This window comes from Tupaia chinensis, unplaced genomic scaffold, assembly GCF_000334495.1.
Source record: "Tupaia chinensis unplaced genomic scaffold, TupChi_1.0 Scaffold144099_1, whole genome shotgun sequence".
NCBI classification, from domain to species: Eukaryota; Metazoa; Chordata; class Mammalia; order Scandentia; family Tupaiidae; genus Tupaia; species Tupaia belangeri.
The window spans coordinates 1,321,706-1,342,461 of NW_006203953.1; the positions used below are offsets into that span (position 1 = coordinate 1,321,706).

At 40.5% G+C, this 20,756-nt stretch overlaps 1 pseudogene; it reads left to right on the forward strand.

The window, feature by feature from the left end:
- The window catches only part of LOC114005607 (MIT domain-containing protein 1-like), a 14,443-nt pseudogene extending 9,923 nt beyond the window's left edge, over positions 1–4,520 (forward strand).
- The last annotated feature ends 16,236 nt before the right edge of the window (positions 4,521–20,756 follow it).

Consider the following 20,756-nt stretch of genomic DNA (forward strand, 5'->3'; position numbering starts at 1 on the left):
TGGTCCTTCATACAGGCTGGCACTGACCTCTGGGGAATCAGTCAGTGAAGACTTCTGGATTAAGTTTAATTTAGACAACGTTTTTTGGTTTGCACCATCAGATTTCATTAGTTTGTCCAGAATAAAGAAGAAAAAAAACTTGTTGAAAACAAGCTGTTTGGGATTTTCCTAAATCAGGGTTATTGCATACTCAAGGTTAGACTGATAAGAAGCAAAACTCAGGCGCCATGGTGCCATTAGGTCTAGTGTCACTAACGGGATTGATCTGCTCCTGCAGGTTCTGAGAGGCACCGAAGATTTATCAGGAAGTGTAATCTCAGAGAAAAATATTTCTGGCTACTTGGCTAGAGCAGCCTAAACAGAAAGAAATACTTGGATCAAGAAAAAGAAGCTTATGTTTCAGAGATGGAAAATATCACAAGCATTTAAAATAGAAGAAAATGTAACAGGTTTCAGTTATGAGTCAGTTTTGCAACAATACTTTAATGAGACAGTTACGGAAATTTGGATAGAAGATCCTTATATTAGACATACTCATCAGGGCTGTGAGAAAGATCAGCAAAGTAGTGGCCTGAAAGAAAGAAGAGTTGGGCTGGAAGGTGACATGGTGGCTAAGGCGAAAGGAGCCCACATGGCCGGGTGCGCAGTTTGAGTCTCAGATCTGGCGGCTTGAAAATCACGCTCGATGTGAATGCACGCATGCCCCAAATCCCAGGAGGAGGAGGGATTGTGACGTGGCCATCTCCCATGGGGACTGATCTCTCCCTCTGTCTGTCTTCCTCTCTCTGGTGAGCACATGCACTCAAGAGTCAAGACTTATGGAGTGCTCTTAGAAGCAGAATACGCTTCTTCAATACATGACCAAGAAATTAGATTCAGCAATGGATGGATGATTAAGACCGGAAGGGGACTTATTTTTAAAAAACATGAAGTCATTTTTCCATTGGACATTGTAATTTTTTTTTTTTAGAGGTTTTGCTATAGGGTGCGTGTATTCGCCAGAAAGACAGAGACAGAGAGACAGAAAGCAAGAAATCACCTCCCAGGGGGAATAGCCTTGCCGCAATCCCTTCTCTTCTAATCTTCTCTAGGGATCTTGGGCACACGCGCACATACGTCCAGCGTGAGTTTAAGCCACTGGGTCCAGGACTTGAACCGCAGTCGACTACATGGGAGTCCAGCGACATAGCCATTACACCAACTGCTGGTCATGATATTGTGATTTTTTTAACAATAATTTATTGATCCTTCCTTCTTCCTTCCTTCTTTCTTTCCTTCCTCCCTCCCTCCCTCCCTCCCTCCCTCCTTCTCTCCCTCCCTCCTTCATACAAATAAATAAAATAAAATAAAATAAAATAAAATAAAATAAAATAAAGGTGTGGACTTTCTTCTGTCTGGAAGATGGCAATGTTAATGATATTCAGATATTTAAAATGTAATGTATACATTACAAAACCCACTTCTATTAGTGGCAAGGGAAAACAAAAAAACAGCTGTTATCATCCAAAGATGCATTGAGAAATACAATCGCATGCATACTTTCAATTGTTCCCTGGGGCAAGTTTCCCTGTGGAAGGGACAATCTAAAAGTAGAGAAGGAGGAGGAAAGAATATGAAGTAATAATCATGAAAGATTTTCTAAAACTTCCAACTAGAAGAAAACAGTGCATAATGACTTCATGGTTAGACTACTGGTTTGTCAGCTTCAGGGTCAGAGCAGGTAAGGTGTGTGGGTTTGCAGTCTGGGGAGAGGATAATGAAATGGGTATGAGAAAGGTGGTAACAATTATGTTACTTGCTTGTATTAGAAAGCCCGGATGGTGATTTCCAGTGTGCTGACTCAGGTGCCAGCCAGTTTTGTCCTTTGTCTCTGAACTTGCACTCGGGGCAGCACAAGCCTGCGACTAAGCTCCTTCAGCACTGCCAACCACAGCTGATTCATGCCTTACTTGTTTTTTTCTATCAACCCCCGTGTGGGACCTACCTTAAAGTTCACTTCGTGGACAAAGTCCCACAACTTCTAGTCATTGTGATCCTAGGAGTTACAAGCTTGCTGGAAATGGGGCTAGGAGACTTCACTCGACACTCTCCTAGTAAGAAGGTATTTCTCCAAGACTGTATGTTTATTGGGATTTATCTGTCTTGAAGCTTCATCGTCGACTAAGCTTGCAGTTTTTAGCTAAGTTCAGTTGTGATGGCCTTCAAAGAGCCCGATGAAGACTTAAAAGGTTCCCTGACTCAGTTACAGGAAATCCTTGGGTCTCTTGCATGCGCCTTGCCACTCCTGAAAGCAGTTCCTTGCCCTCCCTCCTCGGATGAAGGACTCTGGTCAGATCTGAGATGCTGGAAAAGCTTCGTACAGGACAGACTTGCCTCTCCTCGGGCTAACGTGGCCCCTGCAGAAATGCTCTCTACCTTCCCCTATTCTGCTCTTCTTAAACTAAGCTGCACTTAACAGATATTTCCGGTTTTTCAATAGCTCACAAGACCTTTGCCATGGAGTATCCAACATAACTAATTTCTGTCTGTAACTAACAGCTTTCTCTCTTTTTCTTTCCCTAAGTTGAAACAACCATCTAAGGTTTTTTTATGGTTCTCTAAATTAAACCTGATCTTTCTCACCCAATAAATGCTTCCTCCTTGCCTGCACCCATTTCAGGAATAAGGCCCCACAAATCTGGAATTAAACAAATAAAGCCATCTTCCACGTGATGACTCAAAGACTGAGAAAAGCAAGGTTCTGAGTCAGAGGAAGGCTTTTAGCATTTTGTGGACAGATTTTTCTGTTTTGTTATTCAGCCTTGTGTAGGATTTAATGATCTGAATCGACTCTTCGTAAAGCCCACGGACCCATCTACGCAAAGCAAAAATAAACAGACTTGTTAGAAAAGATCAAAGCAGAAAGAACAGGCACACACGAGCGTCTGCCCCAGCCCTGCTGCAACTGCATGGTGGGAAATCTCCGGTATTTTTAAACTGAAAGAGAATCTGCTTACCCAAGATGACCTCCTGAAACCGACCACAAACAGCCAGCACTATCCCCTTATTAGTAATGCAATGCTAATTTTTTGTCAATATGTTTAATTATCGAAAACATATTTTCCTAGGGGCCAGCAGGTGGCAAGGTGGTTAAAGCGCTGGACTCCCATATGGACAACTGTGATTGGAGTCTAAGACCAAGAGGCTTGCTGTCCTATTTCCCCTCTCTCTCACTCTCTCTGTATCTCTTGGGTGAATGAACATGCCCTATAGCAAATTAAATAACAATAATCATATTAAACAAAATTAAATAATTCTTTAAAAATAATTTCCTCATTAGAAGGAAACAAAACTGTTTTTTGTTTGTTTGGTTGGTTTTTTGGAGAGGTTTTTCGCTATAGGGCGCGTGCGCTCACCAGACAGACAGAGAGAGACATAGAGACAGAAAGTGAGAAATCACCCCCCAGGGGGGATGGTCATACTGCAATCCCTTCTCCTCCATTCTCCTCCCAGGATCTTGGCCACGCACGCACATGCGCCCGGCATGAGTTTTAAGCCACCGGGTCCGGGACGTGAACCATGGTCAACTACATGGGAGTCCAGTGACATAGCCATTAGGCTAACTGCTGAATCCCGAGGAAACAAAACTGTTTCGATCCCTTTAATATCTCACGATGTGATGGTAGGGGAGCACTTTTGTAAATATGTTGATTATCCTGTTTCACAAACAGGCTAAAAAAACATCCCAATTGGCGTTAGTGAGTTTCTTATTATTCTATGAGGTTGGCAAATAATTTTGCACTTACTATGAGCCAGACGTTGTTTTAGGGACTGAAGATACATCAGTAAATGAAAAAATAAAGTTTGCCGTGGCTTTACAGAGTTTGTTTTGTTTGTTTTTGTTTTATAATAAGCTGTACATTATCTTGTGTGTTAAAATGTGACGAACGTTATGGAAAAAAAATAAAAAGATAGCAAAGGGGATAGAGGTCAGGGCAGGAGGCTGCAGTATTCAACAGGATGGTCAGGGCAGGTCTTATTAAAAGGTACGCTTTGAGCCAAGACTGAAAAGAAGATGTGGTTAGTCAGGCCAATACCTGAGAGTGTTATAGTTTGAATGTTTTTGCCCCTCCAAAACCAGAGTCAGACTTACTCCCCAATGGGACAGTGCTGGGATGTTAGGGCTGAACGTAAGTGTTTAGGTCACGGAGGCCCTACTCACGAACAGGCCACAGCTAGTGTTCACGGAGGCCCCACTCGCAAACAGGCTACAGCTAGTGTTCAGGAAGGCCCCCCTCGTGAACAGGCCACGGCTAATGTTCACGGAGGCCCTCCTTGCCAACAGGCCACAGCTAGTGTCCACAGAGGCTCCCCCTTGCAAAGAGGCCACTGCTTGTGTCCACGGAGGGTCCCCTTGTGAACAGGCCACAGCTAGTGTCCACGGAGGCCACCCTCATGGACAAGCCACTGCTAGTGTTCAGAGAGGCCCCCCTCGCAAGCTGGCCACTACCAGTGTTCACGGAGGGCCCCCTCGCAGATAGGCCACTACTAGCGTTCACAGAGGCTCCCCTCACTAGCAGGCCACTGCTAGTGTTCATGGAGGTCCCCCCTCATGGATAGGCCACAGCTAGTGTTCACGGAGGCCCCCCTCATGTGGATAGGACACTGCTAGTGTTCAGGAAGCTCCCCACTCATGGATAGGACACCGCCAGTATGAAAGCTCTTGCAGGGCACATTGCCTCTTCCAGCCTCCTACCACCGAACAGTGCTCCTCCTATCTGGGGACTGCAGCTTCTAAGACACCACATTGGAAGTGGAGATCAGGCCTTTTCCAGACAGGAAACCTACCAGCATCTTCAGCTTAGGCATCCCAGCCTCCTGAGCTGAGAGAAATAAATTTATCTTCTTTATAAACTTCCGAGTTTCAGGCATTTTTTTCATAGTACAAAGTAGACTAAGATATATGGTAAATAGAGAAGAAGATCAAAAATAAACGTCTTTATAAGGAAAGCTGCCTGACAAGTTGGTGGATCAGCCAGGAGGCGATCTTGGACTGGAGAAGAGAGGAAGATGCAGAACGAACACAATGTTAGAGAAGCGAGGAAGGCCAGCTCCCTAAGGTTGCATGGGCCATCGAAGACCTTTCTGAATAGCCTTACCACATTCATTAAACATGACCACTTGTAAGTGACTATCTCTACCTACCTAGACTCTCTACCTGCTTGGCCAAAGCAGGATGCAATCTTGTGAGAGCCACTGTGGGCAGAGATCAAAAGGATGTCTGGGCTGCTACGCTTTCCCAACGAAGAGGTAACACTTCTGCAGAGCTTTCTGTTTATAACACCTGTAATCCGGGGACAGGAAAAATGATCTCGACAGGAGGGAAGACACATGCACTGCTTCGTGCATTTCCAAACCGCGCTTTGATACGAGTTGTTGGTTTGTTTCTTTTTTTTTTTTAAGAATTATTTTATTTCACTTTATTTACTTATTTTTTCATTTTAACTTGATCAGAGAGGGACAGAGTGAAAAAGAAGAAAAGTGAGAACGTAAGCTACCAGGTCCAGGACTCAAACTGCAGTTAGCCAGGCGGGAGCCCAGTGCCCTTAGCCACCATGTCACTTTTGATATGAGTTTTTAAACACACAAGTTCTTTTCTACATGTAAAACAATGAAAATTAAAACAGTAAATTAAAAGAGAATCTCGGGACCAGCGATTAGCGTCATGGCTATGTTGCTGGACTCCCATGTTGTCTACTGTGGTTTCAGTCCAGGACCTGGTGGATTAAACTCATGCCGGGTGCATGTGCATGCGTGCCCAAGATCCCGAGAAGAGAATGGAGGAGAAGGGATTGTGGTGTGGCCATCCCCCCTGGGGGGTGATTTCTCACTTTCTGTCTCTCTGTCTCTCTCTGTCTTTCTGGCAAGTGCACTTGCTCTCTATAGCAAAAACCTCTTCAAAAAAAAAAAAAAAGAGAAAAAAGCTCTTCAGGACTAGCAGATGGTATAATAGTTACACCTCAGACTTCCACATAGTCAACTACAGTATGAGTCCTGGACCCGGCAGCTTAAAACTCATGCCAGGTGTATGTTCATGTGTGCCCAAAATCCAGAGAAGAGAATGGAGGAGAAGTGATTGCGGCATGGTCATCCTCATAGGAGGTGATTTCTTACTTTCTGTCTCTCTGTCTGCCCAGTGAACAAATGTGCCCTATAGCAAAAATCTCTCAAAAGAAAAAAAAAAAAAAAAAGAGAGAGAATCTCCTCAAATAGGTAGGATGAGGCCAGGAAACCAAGCCCAATTCTAAAATCTCTTCAAGTGAAAATAAAATTACATTTTCCTCTTAGTTGTGCTAGGATAAGGTATACAACCTTTTTAGAGTAGTTGCTATGTGTCAGGAACTATTTCTGTAAGTTAACACAATTATTTCCATAATAAGCCTGTGAGATAGGACAATTGTCTTTGTCCCTTTTTCCATTTTACAGATGAAGAAGTTGAGACATTGAAAATAGTATTAACTTGCTCAAGTTGACACACTGAGTAAGCAGTAGATCCAGAACTCTATCTGTGGAAGCCTGATTCTAGTGCACAGGGTCTTGGCTATCAAGCTAATGCCATGTCATTTTGAAATCTGGGAGGCTTGCCAGGGATTTTAAAGTGTTTAGGAAAGGTAATTATTAGATAGGACTCAGTGAGAGGAAACCACAATTCAGTTCAGGAGAAACGTGGGAGAGATCGTAGGGTCCCGTTTTACCATGATTAGAGTCAATGGTCGCAGGTGGAGTGCCCATAGGAACTTATTGTTCAAGCTAATGTTGTTACTTCAGTCAAGCCCCCAGCCCAAATCTTTTCCTCCTTTTTTTAAATTTTAAAATTCATAATAGAGCGTGTGTGTGTACGTGTGTGTGTGTGTGTGTGTGTGTGTGTGAGAGAGAGAGAGAGAGAGAGCGAGAAAGCGACATTTTAAATAATAACAGTTATCCATAAGATCTGGTCATGCCATGATCCCCTGTCTCTAGTCATCCAGGTTGTTGAACCTTGAGAATATATTTCAAGCTGCTAGGGCCTGGGATTCAAACCAAGGTCACCATGTGGAGCCCAGCTTCTCTTGAGCAATCCATTATCACCGCACCACAGTGCTGGCCCTCTTCTTACATGAAAATGTCAGAGCTGATGAATGGACAGTGAAGTCCACACCCAGGACAAAAGCTATCCCTCATTTCTCCCTCTCATGTTTAAGCCTTCACGTACTCCCAGAGGCTAATCACTTCATCAGTCAGAGAGCAGGGCTGACCCAAAGTAAAGATGAGTGGATCATCTAGAATTATCGGACAACTGGAAAAAAACAAACAGAATCCACCACGACATGACAACTATTAAGCTCAGTGCACAGAGAAAATACAATATAAAAGGGCGAGCTGTGGGGTGCGGTGATAATGCTCTGCACAAGAGAAGCTAGATCCTCCATGGCGACCTTGGTTCAAATCTCTGGCCTGGGCAGCCTGAAACATGCCAGCCACGTGCACGAGTTTACAAGAACCAACGCACTGGAAGACGAAGAAGAGGATTGTGAGAAAATCATCCCTCCTTGCCTGCCTCACTCAGTCTCACATATGCCCACACATACTTCATTATGAACAAAAGTAAAGACAACTAGAAAACGGGACTTTTTAAAAGAAAGTATACTTTGTAAGTTCACAGACTTCATAGCGCAATCAGAAGATATTAAAAGAGCTAAAAGTATGTTTCTCAGATATTTAACAGGTTGATCATATTCTTAAGACAAGAACTGGCTTTTATGGAAATATGACAAGAGGAATACAGACACTTAGAAAGAGGATTCAATAGCTGAGTTGATGGTAGAATGGATACAGCTGATGAACCAATTAGGGAGCTGAAGAAGGAAGGAAAACTACTGTTGCAGAGTGCTAAAGGCCAGAGTGAAACTCAGAAAATGGAAGACTGACCCAGAGGCACATCATCAAAGAGGCGTTTGCGAATTAGTAAAAACAAGCAAACACAAACCAGAAGGCAGGACATTTTAAATAATAACAGTTAATATAGTAAAAACTAATATTTACTGAGCTACTACTTTATTTTGATCACGTATGCTTCTGGTATACAGGACCTTATTTACCACTCAACTCTGATAAGAGACGTGTCCAAACATCACATCTGAGAAAATGGATGGGTGTAACTGAACCTGGGAAAGAAGCTATCCAAGACATAAAGAAATGTCAGCGTTTCATATCGGAAAGGTCAAACGATTTCATAAAAGGGTAAATAAAAAACATGCCACATACTTATGGTTAACCAAAAGTAAAGCAAATATCATACTTAATGCTTACTTATTAAATGCATGATATTATCAGATAGCACAAAGGCATGACAAAGAATGATATACTTTGGTAGAGGAAGTTTAGTCATACATTAATGCAAAGAAAAAATTTCTGAAAACAGAGACAATATGATATGAAAAAAGGTACACATGTGCACACACACAAAACACACACACACACACACACACACACACACATAAATGGAAAGTGAAAGTACTAGGGAAGGATTACAAAATGGTGACATCCAGACAGAGGAGGGGAATGGGTAGAATGAGGGGAACCAAAAGTAACTTTCAAATTTCACTTTATGTGCTTCTGCCATGAAACTTTCATAATAACATCTGAGAGGGTCTTCAAAAATGTGTACTGTGAAAAAGCTAGGGTGGTAAGGTATTGTGGTAGGGTCCCATTCCACCATAATTAGGGTTAATGGTCACAGGTAGAGAGTGCCCAAAGGGACTTACTGGTTACCTGATCAAGCTAATGTTACTCCAGCCAAGTCCCCCAGCCCAAATCTTTCCATCCTTTTTCTAAATGTTAAAATTCACGCTAGAGCATGTGTGTGAGTGAGAGAGAGGGAGAGAGATAGAGAAGCATTCTCTGTCAAGTCTGGTCATGCCGTGACCCCCTTTCTCTAGTTGTCTAGGTTGTTGAATCTTGAGAACATATTACAAAAATTTGAAAAAAAAAATGTTTTACACCGAAGTAAACCTGTGCTTTAACTCTATTTCCTCAAACTTTTTGAAGCCCTCTGTATTTATCAAAATATAAAATTAAAATATAGAGACACTACTGTTTGATTCAAAGTGGATGAATATAGAAGATTTAATAAGTGAGTGAGACTTTGAAAGACACACACTGTACATCTCCACTTGATACACATCAAATATCCACACTCTATAGCAGATATGGTAAGATCTGAAGATATGAGAGTAGAGAGGATAAGTGTAGACACCAGAGACTGTAAGAGAGGGGAGCGGATGGAAAGGAGTGGATGGGAGAAGGTGGGTATAAAACGCAAAGGGAAAAAAATTTTTTAAGTTGTTTATTTATTTATTTATTTATGTATTTATTATCATAATCTTGTTTATATTACACTGAATCATATATAACTTTACAGTGTATTACATTTCTTTTACCAGAAGGAATATCATTTAACAAACAAAAGAATATAAAATTCTCTGTTGAAAAAAAATATATAGTATATATCGTAATGTGGACTTTACATAAAGTATGAAATTAATCTGAAAATTTTAAAAATAAATGAAATATAGAGTATATTAACGTAAAAGGTTTTGTGTGTATTCTTCTGCTAGTTTAATTAAAAGAATTACTTATTAAGTTTATCATTATTATTATTTTTTAATTTGTTTCAGGGCACATGTGTTCACCAGAGAGAGACAGAGTGAAAGTGAGAAAGCAAACCACCAGGTCCATGACTCTACCTGTGAATGGCCATGTGGGAGTCCAGTAGTACCTTAAATACCATACCACCTGTTGGTCCTGTGACAGATTTGTAAAAACTTAGTCCAAATTTGTAGTTATTTGAAGTAAAAAAAATTTGCTCTGAATTTAAGTGCCTGATCTTAAGAAAGCAGAACCGCTCATCCCAACAGTGAGTCATGAGTTTATATCCAATTACTTTTAAAAGGCTGGGAAAGACATGTGCAAGCATGACCCAGTCATCTCTTTACCTAACATTATTGAGTATAGAGAAGACAGTTGGTGATATGGTAAGAATTAAAAATTTCAAAAAAGACAGACCATCAGGTGGCATAGTGGCTAAGGTGTTGACTCCTACATGGTCAACCGTGGTTCAAGTCCTGGACCCAGAGGCTTGAAAATCATGCTGGGATCATGTGCATGCATGCCCAAAATGCCAAGAGGAGAATGGAGGAGAAGGGATTGGTGTATGGTCATCCCCCTTGGGGACTAATTTCTCATTTTTCCTCTCTCTGTCTGTTTCTGGCAAGTGCATACACCCTATGGTATTTGCCCTCTCCAAATTCAGCATCTGCAAGAGGATACACTCACACAGCTATCATACAATTTGCTAAGTGCTATAATAGAAGTTTATACAAATTGCTATGGGAATACACAAGAGGAAATTCTAGTCATAGTGAGAGATATATTAAGGGCCTAAACCTAAGAAAGGAGCATTATATTTACAAAGAACAGTTCAGTTTTCTTTTTAAGGTAGAATCAACATACATCATTTATCTAGATGGAGGCAATAAAGGCATACCCATTTTGGCTTTCAAGAAGTGGAGAAAATGGATGATTTTAACTTTAAACATGTTGTTTTCACTTGCTTTCGTCACTTAAATAGAGCCACAGTCTTGTAGAACAATAACTCACCATGTGCTTCATACTTTTCGTATTAAAGAGGCAAGACAAAAATGAAAGAAGCCAGACAAAAACATGCCTAGTACAACTACAGGCAGGAAATTGCTTATTCCATGTAAACTAGTGTGTCTAGTGAGATACGACTTCTTCAAAAGACATTCCATGATCAAAAAATACAAAAAAAAAGCTATCTTCCATATATCCTGCTTTCATATACACACAGAATATTAACATAGAAAAGACTGTGAGAAACCCTCTAGCAAAGAAATCGGCCTAATTGACTTCATCAGAGAAAATGCCTCCCGCTTTTTGTGTTTGTTTTCTTGAGTACTATTAAGTCCTATAGAACATTAGTAGAGCTTTGAAAAATATCCATTTTCACACATATGCTACATGAGATTTTCATAAGTGCATACTGTTAAATCCAGATACTTAAGAAAACCCTTATCTACTACTCGTGGAGGTACACTAGCATTAAGTACCTCTTCCATCTTCACAAGATTCCTACAGGCAGCTCTGTAAAAGCCACAGGTGTGAAATAGCTTTTAATTAAAATACATTCCATGAACACTCCGGGCTACCTATGAAAAATGCTACCTGTGAATGTTAACTCTATTGAAATTCTGTCAAATACTGATTTTGCACTGCATTACTGGCTAGGCCAAAAATCTTGATTTGCATTGAGTCTAATATAGTTCATCTTATGAGCATGTGAAAGAAAAGATCTAGTATCTTTCCATTTTTGTAGAGGGAATTGATTATTTAAATCAGAGCATTAAACTTGTCTGACTCTTTTTATCCAACAAGGCTGACTTAGATCCAGAGAAGTAATGGTAACATCTCGGAGTGGTCTCACCAAGGAGATATTGATGGAAAAAAAAAATAGAGTAAATCATAACTGTGATGAAAAACCATACTGCTTGTATCCCATTCCAAATACTTCTTCCTATAGGATTTAAAAATATATATATTGGTTTTTGCTTGGCCCCATTTATTTACTATACTTCTCATGAGATAGGACTTTTTGATTGTTTATCTGAGGAGGAGTACAATATTCAGTTTTTTTTCTCCATCAAGCAGGTATTCCTTCTGCCCCTCCATACCATATGTCTTCCTCATTCAGCATTGCCTTTGACTGGACCATCTATCCAGTGTGGGGTTCAGTCCGATGCCACTTTGGCTCTCAGACCAAACTACATCTCTCAGTCTTGCCTATAGCACCAATAAAACAACATCCTATTCTCCCAAAAGCCTTGGTAATTTCTCTTATTGATGATTTACTTCTCAGTTACTTCAGGACCTAGGCAAAGTGGAATATTAGTTACTGAACTCCCTCAACAATTCCCATAAAGTTGGTAATGATTCAAGGATGTTTCTCTGAGAAAGATCTTAGCATTTTCTCTTGGAAAGCTAAAATTGTGGGGTAAATATAGGAAGTGACATTTTCTTTAAACCAAGTAATAGTCTTTCAATGTGTTACAGACACTATTTTATTCCATTCTCATAACTTACAGATAATGTAAAGATTACTAATATTGCCTGTCAAGAGAACCAGAGGCTCAGAGAGTCCTGATCATCTACTCTACATCACACAGCTTCTGAATTCTTAGCTCCACTGCCCAGGCACTTTCTTGTTCATTAACCAAATTGCTACGGAAACTAAATGATGTACTATCTCTCCTTACAATGTTAAAAACAGCAAAATTCAAGTCAAATCTGTAGGACAGGGATTCCTAACCTTCTGGTCATGGACAAGTACCTGTCCTTGGCCTGCTGGAACCAGGATGCACAGCAAGAAGTGAGTGACTGGTGAGAGAGTGAGGTTTCATCTGTATTTAGAGTCACTCCCCATCGCTGGCATTAGCACCTGAGTTCCACTTCCCGTTCAATCAAGAGACACATTAGATTCTCGTAGGACACCCAGATGGAACTGTCTAGTTGCAGGACAATGAGCTCAGGGCTACCCTGATTCTGTATTATGGTGAATTGTATAATTATTCACTATATATTACAATGTAATAATAATAGAAATAAAGTGTACATTAAGCCAATGTCACTGATTATTCTAACATACATTGTATGGTCATGGAACCACTGGCAATTATACATTAAAACTTTATGCTTCTTCATTATTCAGCTCAAGGCACACGAGATTGTAATTGGTGTCTGGGTTGTCACAATAAAACAAAACTCTAATTTTTATTTTGATGCTTTCACTTATTAAAAATGCTTGTAGTTTTTAATCCTCTGTTAGAAATTCTTTCTCCTTAGCCCTACCCTTTCCCCTCCTGGTTAACTCCACTACTCAGATTTTCTAATTCAGATTGAAAATACTTAGTAACAGATAAATCAGGCATGACTGCGGTCCTGTAAGGTTAGAGAATTACTAGAAAGGATACAAGAACTCATATCTGCCACTTTTCCATGACCCAACACAGCTCTTCGGAGGTGATCAATATTTATCAAGTTAAATTGCTGGAATTCGGTCCACGTGGTGCCAAAGTAATGAGGGCAAACCAGACTGACTGTCCAGTTCTGCTGCTGTAATGGCACTGCCTGAGTTGAGGCATTTAAGAGAGGCGAGGTCTATTTAGCTCATGGTCTGGGAGGTGACTAGTCCAAGGGCAATGGCGTCAGCAACAGCGAGGGTCTTGCTGTAGCACAACAGAGTGGAAGGCAGGCGCATGTGTCTGTGCCCATGCATCTCTGCTCTGGCCTCGTGGCCCCTCATTATAAACTCACCAGTATCCAGGTGGGCCCCCTCCTGACGCCCTTAGTCAATCTCAATCGCCCCTCGAATCTCCATCTCTCACTTCATAACGGATTAATTTTCCTCTCCATGCCTTCACAATACAACCAAATTCCAACACATGAACTTTGAGGAAACACTTTAATCCATGGAATTTCCTCATGCTAGGCATTTTATGCACACCACTGTGATTTATCTTTTTTTTTTTTTTTGAGAGAGAGATTTTTGCCATAGGGTATGTGCACTTGCCAGAAAGAGAGAGAGAGAGAAATCACGCCCCCAAGGGTGGATGGCCATGCCACAATTCCTTCTCCATGAATGCTGGGCACGCACATGCACACAAAACACGTGGTGTGATTTAGAAGACACGAGGTCCAGAAGTTGAACCATGGTCACCCGAAGGAGTCCAACAATGTAACGGCTATGCCATCTGCTGGTCCCTGCAATTTATCTTTGACAACACCACACAATGCCTAATATGACTTCCCTACCCTCCAAGGAAAGAAGCCTACTAGGAAGAGGCTGCCTATACCAGCACATTGTCATCTGCCTTATAACAGCAAATCTTGAAGTCAGAACTGGATACGACTCATGACAATGATGTGACTTCTATTACTGTGTAGCAGGTGAGAAAACCCAGTGAAGTATACTTTGCTTGCTTGATGGATGGATGGAGACATGATAGATAGATAGATGATTGATAGATAGATGACAACACATGGTTGACCATAAATGATGTGGAATTTCTTTTCCCAAAGAAATATTTAACTACAACACTTCAACAGCGATATCACTCCCAACCCTCGCTAGATCTTTCAAAAAGCCAAGTGTAGACAATTGTTGGCATGCTTGGGTTGAGAATGAAAGCCTTTCCCAGCACTGCAACCTAACACAGAAGGTTAGCCCTTCCGCCAGTTTCTCTGAGCAGGCAGGAGCTGCTGACAGTGTTTTCCCCGTTGGACAATAACCAGATGATGCACCTGATCTCATTCATTTGGAGAGAGAATACAGGCTGCCTTCAACATCAGCAGATCAGTGCATTTCATTACCAAATAATATAGCCAGAAATGGAAAACATTTACTCTCACCTAATTCACGCCACTCCTCCCTGGAGAGTGTTGACTCCAAACCCTGTCCAGTCTAGCTGAGACAAATCAAACTATGGGGAAACCACTTCATCCCCCTAATCAATTCCACAACTGGCAACCCTTTTCTGACACCCACATCTAATTAACAATAACAAGAGAAGTAAGGTAATAATGCTGACCCTCTGGTCTAAACACAGAATAGTGGCACTAAATTAAGCTCTGCCCTAGCTTTGCAGTACCTGTCCATCTTTCATCTCAATGAAGGCCAAGAAAAAAAAAAAAAAAAAAAACCAGCCACAAACTCCCCAGTTGTGATGCTCTCCTGCAATGAATTTGCATAATGAATAGCAAAACGGAAATAAACACTAATTATGTATTGAATGGGATGTGGAGAGGTGATTCAAGTAATTTGACTGGCTAATCAACAGGAGATAATTTCTCAGCTCTGCCTGCACATAGAAGAAATTTACAAACTGTAAAATTGCAAATTAAGTAGTCCAATGGTTAGGACCCTGGCTCCCACGGACATCGGGCCATATGGTTCTGTGGTTGTCGGATGGTCTGTGGAGAGCAAGGCAATGCGCTGAAGGAGGCGTTCCGTGGCCAGCACTGATCTCAGGCACCCCCATCTTAACAGACTTAATCTGTATAACCCTATCTTTGAAAAAAAGTAGAAGTTGCTAAGACACAGGTAGCTTAATAACTTAGTAAATGTGCTGACCCATGGCCTCGTGGTTAAGGCAGCCAGATCCCACATGGTTGACCTTGTGGTTCTAGCCCTGGATTTGGTATCTTGAGAAAAAAGCCAGGTATGTGTGCTTGCATGCTTAAAAGTCCCAAAGGACAGATAGAGAAGAAGGGATTCTGGTGTAAGCATTCCCCACGGTGGGGAATGCTTCTCCTCTTTCTCTGTCTTTTTGTCTCTCTCTGGTGAGAACACAAGCCCTCTAGCAAAAATAATAGTAAATAATAATAATAATTAATAATGACAATGAAATAAGAACAATAAGTCATAATGATAATAACAATAATCAATAACTACAATAAATAATAATAATAATAATAACAATAACAATAATAAATTGGCTAACAGAGTACAGCTCATGATCAATGACGTACAACATTGACACAGATGCCTGGTTCCGAACTCAAGGCTCTCTACCATGGAGTTAAGTTATCCTTCTTCATTTTATAAAACTATTTCTTTACTTAATTTTATTTCTTTACTTTTGCAATAACTACAATAAGTAATAATAATAATAATAACAATAACAATAATAAATTGGCTAACAGAGTACAGCTCATGATCAATGACGTACAACATTGACACAGATGCCTGGTTCCGAACTCAAGGCTCTCTACCATGGAGTTAAGTTATCCTTCTTCATTTTATAAAACTATTTCTTTACTTAATTTTATTTCTTTACTTTTTTAATATGCTATAGGACACGTGCACTCACCAGAGAAAGAGGAGAGAGAAAGGAAAAGTGAGAAAGCAAGTCGCCAGGCCCAGGACTCAAACCATAGTCAGCTATATGGAAGTCCCATGCCTTAACCACCATGCCACCTGCTGGCCTCATCTTTCTCCATTTGTAAGTGCTTATGTCTAAAGGTCGGCAGTGAACACTCCCAGTTGGGTACAGGAAAAATGCTCTCCTCTGAGAATTGCTTTCAGTCTCCAGTCTCTGCTTCACGGCATCTGTTAACTTTGGGTACCATCACAACCAAACCTCTACCACAAACTGAAAGTAGGAAAGGTCTTCATAATGCCTGCCCTTTAATCCAAGAATGTATAAATCCAAACTTGAAGTGATTGGGAGATTGCAGGGATGTTTAATTATACATCTAAACTGTTTGGTTTCGGAATCGCAGTGACTAAGACAATTACTAGGACTCATTTTCAGTTGGCTTTTCCTTTGAAAAATTTCCTGACTCAAATAAACACATAGCTCCATTCAATGGGATGGTTCACAGTAAAACTGGCAGAAGGAAATGCTCTAGCAACTGAGTAAACTAGGGAAACTCAGTTTAGGCCAAAAAGTCAGTGGTTTTTGTAAAAGTGAGACCCCTTCTTTCATCTCTACAAGGCCTGGACCACTGTGGGTCTGAGGCAGAAGTACCTGTCTGCATAACAATGTCCTATGTTAGGTACTTCACGGACACAGTCACCATGTTTCACAGGGGCATTGGGAAAAAATAGTTCTTTACATAATTATTTAGTTAATTTTATTTATCATTATTAGTTTTTAAATTTGCTGCAAGGCTTGCACACTCACCAGAGACAGACAGAAGGGAAGAGAGAGAAGCAAAGTGAGAAAGCAAGTTCCCAGGTCCGGGACTCAAACCATGTCCATGTGGGAGTCCAGTGCCTTAACCACCACCCCACCTGCTGGTCTTGCGAAATGATATTATTATCCCTATTTTATAATAAGAAAAAACCACTTAAGACATGAATTAACTTGTTCAGAATTACACATAGTATATATTTAAAAACAAAAAAAAAATGAAGCCACAATGCAAAACCAGATTGTCTTGAAATTTTTTAAACCTTCCTCCAAAGGTGTCTGAGCTCTATTTATAGGGAGTCTCATAACAATCCCCAGACTAAGAGAACATAAAATTTTTCAATGCATTCCTTATACCATTTCTCATTTCTTATTTTATACCTGTCCAGTATCGAGGGCAGGGAATTAAAAAGGAAGTCTCAAATTAAAAACATAGCCTAGAAAACTGCTGATGAGTCTGCCTTCTCTTCTCGGAGATCCATCCTAAGACTGTAGTCTCATTGCGCTTACTCACATGTAATTGCACACCAACCTGTAAGAGCCCACCAGTACCCCACAGCAATAGGGCTTGTTCTCCAATCCATTTACTCCTGTAGATCTTAGCATGCACATTCCCACAGGGCAACTCTGTCGTATATGCTGAGCAGGGACACATGAAAAAATATTAGGGGATCGTACCTTAAGCGGACCCGATGTAGACCTTCCAGTTAGACTGTCTGGCTGCAGGATATTTTATTTCCATGCTTCAAGTTGGCCTATTACATACCATGGTGAAAGAAATCCTTTGGCATGAGATTTTACTTTAGAATAATTGCATTCGATAGTCCTTTTGCTTAAGCAAAAGTGGGATAAAAGTACTGGCTTCAAGAGAGCCCAAACAGTAACTGAACAATATTCAGCTTTATTAGTTTCTGTTGTGGGACAAAGGTAAGTAAATATGACAGAGGGCAGTGCCCTCCTTTTAATTCTGTCAGAAAGTAAACACACTGAAAATTATGATTAGATATTTAGTGGGAAATAAATCACTAGATTAGACTTCAGAACATTTTTAAAAATTCATTCATATGGTCAAACAGAAGACATTTCTGTCTTAATTTAATATGAGGTAAGTTTGTTCCATTAAAACAGTTACATTTATATTAAAGTAGTCTCATTTCTAAAACAATTGTGGTAAAGAATACACTTATCGTGGGTGATCTCAGCTATCCTCATAGCTTCAAATACCACACACACTTGGACCCCTCCATTCATATTACATTGCAGGCTTTTGGACTTAATTTCCAAACCCATCTGAATACGAACTATTCTTATTTACATGACCTGTAAGTAGGTCATACCTACATAGGAAAAATTCCAAATGAAATTGCAAGACAAGATTTCTTATCAAGATGTAAGCCGGTGGGTTTTACATAACTAAAATCATCCAACGAGGTTTCTGGTCTCGCTTGTCAGAGGCAGACTGCAAGTGAATGCAGTCCCTAGCTCTTATCCTCATTCGCATCACCGTGAAGAACATTGAATGACCACCAGGACCTCTGCTAGGAAAAACAGTTAGGGCATCTCACCTCATTATGTCCAATTCTGACTAATCCCCACTTGAGGCATGCTAAGCTGCCTTCCTAGTGACTCAGATTCATTGGCTCTGGCAAACAGAAGGTACAAGGCAGATGATGAGCTCAGTAACAACAGAGACAAGATATGAACAAGTACAATTATTCTGAGATGGCTCCAATTAGCCTGGTGTTAACAAGCTGGGAGGGGACCCGGTTCCCAGCGTTACTTGCTTTCCTGAAACATAATTTGAAAAATATTCAGTGTGTCATGCTACAAAAAAGGCAATGTTCCATTCTTAATCAAGATAGTGTAAATGCCATCAAATCAATTTCCACAATGCAAAATGAAATCTCTGCCACTTCTTAAATGATATCACTCTTTAAAACTCCATAAAATACTGCCCTGTAGTTTTCTTTCCTGACCTTTGTAGACGACAAGGAGATATTTTTCTGAGTGAGTGGCTCATTTTCCAGACTGGCCACTATCACAAAGCTGTTCTGGCAAGGTTCTTGCCTGTCTCCCTCCTCCAAAGGTCACTTCTCAAGGGGGTCCTTCCCAGACAAGCCTCAGTACTCAGCACATGCAGTCCTGGTCTCTGAACCAACGTCGGCTTCTTCCTGTTCTATATGGTAGTTTCCCTTTATTTTTTCCCAGATCTTATTTCAATATTTTTCATCCCCAGATTATTTTGTGTTTATTTCATTCACTTTCTCTCCTCCAACCAGAGCGTAAGCATCAAGCCTATAGAGACTAATTCTGCATTTCAAAATGTTTCATCATTATACACCTTGCACCTAATGTAATAAGTAGAACAAAACCAGTATCAAAAATGCTGATTGAAGGGACCAGCAGTTGGCATAATGGCTATGTTGCTGGACTCTCATGTAGTCAACCACGGTTTGAGTCCCACACCCACTGGCTTAAACTCACGTCGGGTGCCTGTGCATGCGTGCCCAAGATCCCAAGAGGAGAACGGGGGAGAAGGGATTGCGGCATGGCCATCCCCCTGGGGGGTGGGGGATTTCTCGCTTTCTGTCTCTCTGTCTCTCTCTGTCTTTCTGGTGAGCGCACGCACCCTATAGCAAAAATCTTGCCCCCCCCCAAAAAAAAGATGATTGAATAAGTGACATATTCAATATATGAATAGCTTCTACTATTATATATCATAGTCCAAGAAAAGAATCCATAGAGTAGTAAGTTTATAAAGTTACATAGTAGAGAAGCTAAAGAGGGCTTAGATCTTACTTATTCTGACTTTTCCATTTTATAGATAAAGACTGAGGCTGACGTGCTGAAAAGAGTCTATAAACTCAAGATCCACTAGCTAACTTGCCCCCCCCCAAAAAAAAAGATGATTGAATAAGTGACATATTCAAATATGAATAGCTTCTACTATTATATATCATAGTCCAAGAAAAGAATCCATAGAGTATAAGTTTATAAAGTTACATAGTAGAGAAGCTAAAGAGGGCTTAGATCTTACTTATTCTGACTTTTCCATTTTATAGATAAAGACTGAGGCTGACGTGCTGAAAAGAGTCTATAAACTCAAGATCCACTAGCTATAAAATGACAGAAGCCAGATATCTGGGATCCAACTTTAGTAGATTTTCCAAGAAATTATTCTGACAGCTTACATGTCTGATATACTTGTGGCTCCTAGCACTTTTCCAAACCATTCTCCACAATAGGATCCTAGATGCCACCTTAAATTGACATAAAAGGTCCCAGTCCTGCCAACCGGGAAAACCAGTTTCTCCTATGAGAAATGTTAGAAATGCAAATGAGGGTAGAACCCTAAAGAAGCTTCCCCTTTACTGTAATTATATAGGACACTCTGAGCTTTGTGGAATGGCTAATATGGCCAATTTGCAATGTAAAGCTAGAGATGCAAGATGAACAATTCCCTAGTCCCTTCTCTGTGAGGAGCAAATCAGTTTAAATTTAAATTAATGCTAACTGGAAATTTTGGTGAAGATGAACATTTTCAGCCTCATTGTCCACGATTTTTTTTTATATATATTCACCCTATCCATCAGTCTTAAAACGACGTTTTGCAATCTTGGAAATGAGCCATATTCTATTCTATTTCATATGTTTTTCACAAGCTTCTTTTTCTATTTCCGATGATGTGTTTCTTTGTGTATCTAGGTAGCAAGGTACGGGGCAGACACAGGAATGCAAGAAGACATGGCAAATGGATGGGGGGAAGACAGGCCACAGCTAAGTAGAAAGAACAGACACTGCCGAGCTTACATGTGGATCTCAAGAACAAACCAAAATGGAGGAAAATGGGGAGCGCAAAAAAGAGTGGTACACATCATGCTGTGTATTCTTGGCTGAAAATGATGAATACGTAATAATCTTACTTTTTACAAAAAGGATTTTGCCATAGGGTACATGTGCTGATCAGAG